Consider the following 8,618-nt stretch of genomic DNA (forward strand, 5'->3'; position numbering starts at 1 on the left):
TTTTMTTACATTCACTTAACTAGCGAATGCAGCTAGCTAGTTTAGTCTACTCAAACATCTGGCTCAAAAAGAGAGGGATGCTATGTTAGCTAGCTGGCTATGGCTATCCAACACTGGAACTCTTCCAAGTCAAGGTAAACTTTTGGTTTTATTCATTTATTGCCCCCGGGGCCAGCCGGTGTAACTGCTAAACTGATTGCTGACTACACTGTACTACATGATTGTAGCGGGTTTACTAATGCGTTAGTTCTAGTAGCTATATTGCCTATGACGTTAGCTTGCTATGTGGCTGCTATGAAAGTGAACAGTGTTTGCGTGTGATCAGGGGTATATTCTTTCTGCCGATTATGTTGAAAAATGTCTTAAATAGAAGAAAACGGGGATAAACATACCTGAATTTGTTTTGCATTCATAGGCTAGCTTGTAGCAACCTCATGATGGGTATAGAGAACATTTGAGTATAATGTAGTAGCCTAAACCTATCGATGTTACATTGAGCTGGTAATGTTCACCAGAGAGAGCAGGGAGCGCTCTTCCTCGCGGGAAAGGAACTGGCCCGTTCCATGATCTCGCGCATCGACGGATTGACAAACTCCATTGGTCCCCCTCCCAGAGTGCTAAGAACGCTTGGCTGATCCTGCGACAAACACCCTGTCGTTCTCAAAACTAAGCATTCAAGCGCTGACCCGTTCCTGTAGGTTCGACTGCTCTTACAACATTCGCAGGAGTAACGACCCCTGCCTCCGCAGTCCTAATGCAGCGCACTTTGTCAATTCCCGTCTGGATACTGCAAACTCGCTCGTTGGCTGCGGCTCCCTGCCTGTGCCATTAAACCCCTACAAACTCATCCAGAACGCGCAGCCCGTCTGCGTGTTCAACTTTTCCAATTCTCTCACAGCGTCACCCCGCTCCTCCGCTCTCTCCACTGGCTTCCAGTTGAAGCTCGCAATCCCGCGACACAAGATCCATTGTGCTTGCCTACAGGAGCTGTGAGAGGAACTGGCACCTCCGTACCTCAGGACTCTGATCAGGCCCTACACCCAAACAAGGCAGCTGCGTTCATCCACCTCTGGCCTGCTCGGCCTCATCCTACCTGCTGAGGAATGTACAGTTCCCGCTCAGCCAGTCAAAAACTGTTTCGCTGCCTTTCGTGGCACCCCAATGTGGAACAAATCCCTAGCACGCGCCAGGTCAGCGGGATGTCAATACCACACTTCCGCAACCTGAAAACCCGCGACCTCTTTAAGAATACCTAGGATAGATAAAGTAATCCTTCGTACCCCCCCCCCCCCTTTAAAAGAGTATAGATGCACATTGTAAAGTGGTTGTTCCATGATTCATAAAGGTGAATGCACCAATTGTAAGTCGCTCTGGATAAGACCGTCTGCTAAATGATAAATGTAAAATGGAAATGAATGCGAATATGAATGACAGTCATCCAATATGCTGTAATAGAAATAAGGTCATGCACATTAAAAAATTATTCGTCCTCCCTCATCTTAAATGTCATTGACTGCCATTGGGTAGTAGTGTATGTGAATGTGTGGGAGTTGTTGTGTGGAGTGTCAATGACTGGTGTAACTGAGTGTGTATATGGTGGTATACCTATAACAGTGAAAGTCGGAAGTTTACATACACTTAGGTTGGAGTCATTAAAACTCGTTTTTCAACCACTCCACAAATATTTTGTTAACAAAACTATAGGTTTGTTAAAGTCGGTTAGGATATCTACTTTGTGCATGACACAGGTAATTTTTCCAACCAATTGTTTAGAGACATATTATTCACTTATAATTCACTGTATTTGTCACGTTCGTCGTAACGATGACACCAAGGCGCAGCGTGATGGAATACATTCTTCTTTATTAAATGAAGAAACTTAACACTACAACAAATAACAAAACTAACTTCAAGCTATATAAATAATTAGTGCTGACATGCAAATACACATAGACAATTAACCCACAAAACCTAAATGGAAAATGGCAAACCTAAAATAGGATTATCAGAGACAACGATAAACAACTGCCTCTGATTGGGAACCAATTCAGGCCACCATAGAACCTACAATAACCTAGACTTACAAAAAACCCCATAGATCTACAAAAAATCCTAGACAACACAAAACACGCAACCAACCCACGTCACACCCTGACCTGACCAAATAATACAGAAACATATATAACTAAGGTCAGGGCGTCACAGTACCCCCGCCCAAAGGTGCGGACTCCCGACCGCAAAACCTGAACTTATAGGGAGGGTCCGGGTGGGCATCTACCCTTGGTGGCGGCTCTGGTTCTAGACGCCGCCCCCCATCTTACCCTGGTCCCGCCGCCTTTTGAGCTGAACCGTGGCTATCGTCGAGGGCTCTGGACTGTGTATCATCGCCGGAGACCCCGGGCTGGGGACCGTCGCCGGAGCACCCGGGCCTGTGACCTCCCGGAGACCCGCGGCCGGGGACCGTCACTGGAACCCCGGGCTGGGGACCGTCGCTGGAGGACCCCGGGCTCTGGGGACCGTCGCTGGAGGCTCTGGACTGGGGGTCGTCGCTTGGAGGCTCCGGACCGGGATCGTCGGCTGGAGGCTCCGGACGGGGATCATCGCTGAGGCTCCGGACTGGGGGACGTCGCTGGAGGCTCCGGACTGGGAGATCGTCGCTGGAGCTCCGGACTGCCGAGATCGTCTCTGGAGGCTCCGGACTGTGGCCCGCCGTTGGAGGTTCCGGACTGTGGCCCGTCGTTGGAGGTTCCAGACTGTGGTCCGTCGTTGGAGGTTCCAAGCCTGATCACAAGCCTGATCATGAGACAGCCTATAGGGAGGAGGTCAGAGACCTGGCAGTGTTGTGCGAGGACAACAACCTCTCTGTCAATGTGAGCAAGACAAAGGAACTGATCATGGACTACAGGAKAAGGAGGGCTGAACAAGCCCCCATTAACATCGACGGGACTGAAGTGGAGCTGGTCGAGAGTTTCAAGGTCCTTGGTGTCCACATCACCAACAAACTATCATAGTCCAAACATACCAAGACAGTTGTGAAGAGGGCACGACAACACCTTTCCCCCCTTAGGAGACTGAAAAAGATTTGGCATGGGTCCCCAGATCCTCAAAAAGTTATACAGCTGCACAATCGACGGCATCCTGACCGGTTGCGTCACCGCCTGCAATGGCAACTGCTCGGCATCTGACCGTAAGGCACTACAGAGGGTAGTGCGTACAGCCCAGTACATCACTGGGCCAAGCTTCCTGACATCCAGGACCTATATACTAGGCGGTGTCAGAAGAAGGCCCAAAAAATTGTTAAAGACTCCAGTCARCCAAGTCATAGACTGTTCTCTCTGCTACCACACGGCAAGCGGTACTGGAGCACCAAGTCTATGACCAACAGGCTCCTTAACAGCTTCTACCCCCAAGCCATAAGACTGCTGAGCAACTAAACTAATCCAATAGCCACCCAGACTATTTACATTGAACCCCCTCCCACCCCCTTTGTTTTTACACTGCTGCTACTCGCTGTTCATTATCTATCTATAGTCACTTTACAAATGAGCTCGACTAACCTGTGCCCCCGCCCATTGACTCGGTACTGGTACCCCCTGTATATAGCCTCGTTATTGTAATGTACATTTCTTGTGTTACTTTTTGATTGATTTAAAAAACATTTTTGACTTTTGTTTAATTTAGTAAATATTTTATTAACTCTATTTCTTGAACTGCATTGTTGTTTAAGGGCTTGTAAGTAAACCTTATCACATAAGGTCTACACCTATTGTATTCGTCGCATGTGACAATTTGAAGGCCTATCACAAACCTCTTTTTGTAGGCGATTCTGGTAGGTTAATAAAAGCATGTTGTTCACAGCATAAACCAGCCRATTACCCCTGAAGTTCATTCATTTATTGGTGATGGATACTTTAACTGGATGTTTAGGCTACTGTTAAAGAGCTCACATAGGCTACTTCTCTGCCAGAGCACATGAAATAACTAGTCATTTAAAAAAATATATATTTCACCTTTATTTAACAGGTAGGCTAGTTGAGAACAAGTTCTCATTTGCAACTGCGACCTGGCCAAGATAAAGCAAAGCAATTCGACAACAACACAGAGTTACACATGGAATAAACAAAACATACAGTCAATAATACAGTAGAAAAAAAGAAAACAAACAGTCTACATACAGTGAGTGCAAATGAGGTAAGATAAGGGAGTTAAGGCAATAAATAGGCCATGGTGGCGAAGTAAATACAATATAGCAATTAAACACTGGAATGGTAGATGTGCAGGAGATGAATGTGCAAGTAGAGATACTGGAGTGCAAAGGAGCAAGATAAATAAATACAGTATGGGGATGAGGTAGATAGATGGGCTGTTTACAGATGGGCTATGTACAGGTGCAGTGATCTGTGAGCTGCTCTGACAGCTGGTGCTTAAAGCTAGTGAGGGAGATATGAGTCTCCAGCTTCAGGGATTTTTGCAGTTCGTTCCAGTCATTGGCAGCAGAGAACTGGAAGGAAAGGCGACCAAAGGAGGAATTGGCTTTGGTGGTGACCAGTGAGATATACCTGCTGGAGCACGTGCTACGAGTGGGTGCTGCTATGGTGACCAGTGAGCTGAGATAAGGTGGGGCTTTACCTAGCAGTAGATAACCTGTAGCCAGTGGGTTTGGCGACGAGTATGAAGAGAGGGCCAACCAACGAGAGCGTACAGGTCGCAYTGGTGGGTAGTGTATGGGGCTTTGGTGACAAAACGGATGGCACTGTGATAGACTGCATCCAYTTTGTTGAGTAGAGTGTTGGAGGCTATTTTATAGATGACATCKCCGAAGTCGAGGATCGGTAGGATGGTCAGTTTTACGAGGGTATGTTTGGCAGCATGAGTGAAGGATGCTTTGTTGCGATATAGGAAGCCGATTCTAGATTTAATTTTGGATTGGAGATGCTTAATGTGAGTCTGGAAGGAGAGTTTACAGTCTAACCAGACACCCAGGTATTTGTAGTTGTCAGAGCCGTCCAGAGTAGTGACGCTGGATGGGCGGGCAGGTGAGGGCAGTGATCGATTGAATAGCATGCATTTAGTTTGACTTGCATTTAAGAGTAGTTGTAGGCCATGGAAGGAGAGTTGTATGGCATTGAAGCTCGTCTGGAGATTAGTTAACACAGTGTCCAAGAAGTATACAGAATGGTGTCGTCTGCGTYGAGGTGGATCAGAGAATCACCAGCAGCAAGAGCGACATCATTGATGTACACAGACAAGAGAGTCGGCCCGAGAATTGAACCCTGTGGCACCCCKATAGAGACTGCCAGAGGTTCGGACAACAGGCCCTCCGATTTGACACACTGAACTCTATCAGAGAAGTAGTTGGTAAACCAGGCGAGGCAATCATTTGAGAAACCAAGGCTGTCGAGTCTGCCAATAAGAATGTGGTGATTGACAGAGTCGAAAGCCTTGGCCAGGTCGATGAATACGGCTGCACAGTAATGTCTCTTATCGATGGCGGTTATGATATCATTTAGGACCTTGAGCGTGGCTGAGGTGCACCAATGACCAGCTCTGAAACCGGATTGCATAGCGGAGAAGGTACGGTGGGATTRGAAATGGTCMGTCATCTGTTTGTTAACTTGGCTTTTGAAGACTTTAGAAAGACAGGGTAGGATAGATATAGGTCTGGAGCAGTTTGGGTCTAGAGTGTCACCCCTTTTGAAGAGGGGGATGACCGCGGCAGCTTTCCAATTTGTAGGGGTACAGATTTTGCAGCTCTTTCAGAACAGCTGCTATCTGGATTTGGGTGAAGGAGAGATGGTGGGTGCTTTGGCGGGTTGCTGTGGAGGGTGCCGGGCAGTTGACCGTGGTAGGGGTATCCAGGTGGAAAGCATGGCCAGCCGTAGAGAAATGCTTATTGAAATTCTCAATTATAGTGGATTTATCGGTGGTAACAGTGTTTCCTAGCCTCAGAGCAGTGGGCAGCTGGGAGGAGGTGCTCTTATTCTCCATGGACTTTACAGTGTCCCAGAACTTTTTTGAGTTTGTACTACAGGATGCACATTTCTGTTTGAAAAAGCTAGCCTTAGCTTTCCTAACTGCCTGTGTATATTTGTTCCTAACTTTCCTAAAAAGTTGCATATCACGGGGGCTATTCGATGCTAATGCAGAACGACACAGGATGTTTTTGTGCTGGTCAAGGGCAGACATGTCTGGTGTGAACTAAGGACTATATCTATTCCTAGTTCTACATTTTTTGAATGGGGCATGCTTATTTAAGATGGTGAGGAAGGCACTTTTAAAGAATAACCAGGCATCATCTACTGACGGGATGAGGTCAATGTCATTCCAGGATACCCCGGCCAGGTCGATTATAAAGGCCTGCTCGCAGAAGTGTTTTAGGGAGCGTTTGACAGTGATGAGGSGTGGTCATCATACTGATGAGTTGGTAAGTGCGGTCTAAGCAATTCCCTTATGATGTCAAGTTACCRCCCTACACATAGGCAGTGTGTCCATAAGGCTAGGGGAAGTTCAGCTTTCCCTAAAGTAAATTTTATTAAATTGCCAAAAGTATATAGCCTACTCCCATCTATACAGAAACAAATAAAATCATTCAAAATAGACTACTAAAGCATGATTTGGCCATAGTGGATCATTAGCTTCTTTTTTTTTTAAGTAKWTTTTTTTCAATCGCATTAACTACAGTTGGAAGGAAAGGCAGCGCGAGGAATTTGGGCAGCTTGCATGGCAAATACKAAATAGATGATTGTTGAACTGTGACTGTCAGCGAAAAGTAGAGGCCAGCCAGGCATATCGCTATATTTCAAAATACAATCGTGGGAAAACATAGTTTGCAAAGCAAATAGCTCTTGCTGTAAAGAGAATACAATGAAAAGTCTCTCATCTGTCATTTAGTTATCAAAATAGTCAACTTAATTGAGCGAACAACAGTATAGCATATCTTATTGGCATAAGAAGAGAGCATCCGCCATATCCCCGGTGAGTGCGGACTACGCATATTCACACTTTATAATTGGTGGGTCAGCGCCACTTAAAAGATTGTTTTTGGACAATAATTTCCACCTCCTGTTAAGACGAACATATTCTATTTGTGTCTCCCCTTCTTGTAGCCCTATTATAAGGGAAGAACTGTAGGGTTTCATGTCACGATCTGTGAAGACTCAAAGCATTAACTCATGAATTATGAACAACTCAGCGTGTAAAACTATCAGGAATCAAGGTAAGTGTGAAGTAACAATGTTTATTGTAGCCACAGGGACAGGCAAACGACAGGTCAAGGCAGGCAGGGGTCGATAATCCAGAGTAGGAGCAAAGGTACAGGACGGTAGGCAGGCTCAAGGTCAGGGACAGGCAGAGTTCAGTAATTCAGAGGTGGAGCAAAGGTACAGGGCGGCAGGCATGCTTAGGGACGGGCAGAATGGTCAGGCGGGCGGGTACAGGGTCAGGACAGGCAAAGGTCAAAAACCAGGAGGACGAGGAAAAAGAGCGGCTGGGAAAAGACAGGCGCTGATAGGCCGTACGCTGGTAAGCTTGACAAACAAGACGAACTGGTGCAGACAGACAGAAAACACAGGTATAAATACCCAGAGGATGAGTGGGGAAGATGGGTGACACCTGGAGGGGGGTGGAGACAAGCACAAGGACAGGTGAAACAGATCAGGGTGTGACAGTACCCCACCCCCTCTAGGGATGCCACCCTGGATGATCAGCTTTCATGCTCAAGTCGTATTTACAAAGTTGTTGTGAAGATGGGGAGAGGTGTCTGTTATAAAAACATGTTCTGCGTTTCAACTGTACTAGTTGTTCAGGCTCTGGTCTTGTCCCATCTTGATTACTGTCCAGTAATATGGTCAGGTGCAGACCTAGCAAAGCTGCAGCTGGCTCAAAAGAAAGCATCAAGCCTGGCTCTTAACTGCACACAGTAAAAAAATGCGGAGGCAACTTGATTTAATACTGATCGCTTTTATTAGAAGGTCTACGGTGCGAACAGTGAAATAATGAATAAATCATGCCGCGAGAGGTACCGGATCTGGGCAAATAGGTGCCAGAACAAACAAAGTCAAATCTGAGAGGTGCTGGGCTCAAATTAAGCACTGATTCTACGAGTGGTTAGGCATATTCAATACAAAAAAAAATCTTAAAAAGACRAGAAGAGAGGTAATTTCTCCACAACCCTGACAGACTATCATGCGTGTTGTTGATGTTAGTTCTGTATGTGCAGTTAAGAGCAAGGTCTTTGTGATTGTCTCCACCCCCCTCCAGGTGTCACCCATCTTCCCCATTATCCCRTGTGTATTTATACCTGTGTTCTCTGTTTGTCTGTTGCCAGTTCGTCTTGTTTGTCAAGCCAACCAGCGTTTTTGTGTCTCAGCTCCTGCTTTTCCCAGTCTCTCTTTTTCTCACCCTCCTGGTTTTGACCCTTGCCTCTCCTGACTCTGAGCCCGCCTGCCTGACCACTCTGCCTACCCTGAGCCTGCCTGCCGCCCGGTACCGTTGCCCCACCTCWGGTTTACTGACCCCTACCTGCCTTGACCRGTCRTTTTCCTGCCCCTGTTGGATTATTAAACCATTGTTAATTCGACGTTGTCTGCATCTGGGTCCRCCCTTCCTACCTGATACAA

The sequence above is a fragment of the Salvelinus sp. IW2-2015 genome, linkage group LG11 (genome assembly GCF_002910315.2).
Source record: "Salvelinus sp. IW2-2015 linkage group LG11, ASM291031v2, whole genome shotgun sequence".
Classification (NCBI taxonomy): Eukaryota; Metazoa; Chordata; class Actinopteri; order Salmoniformes; family Salmonidae; genus Salvelinus; species Salvelinus sp. IW2-2015.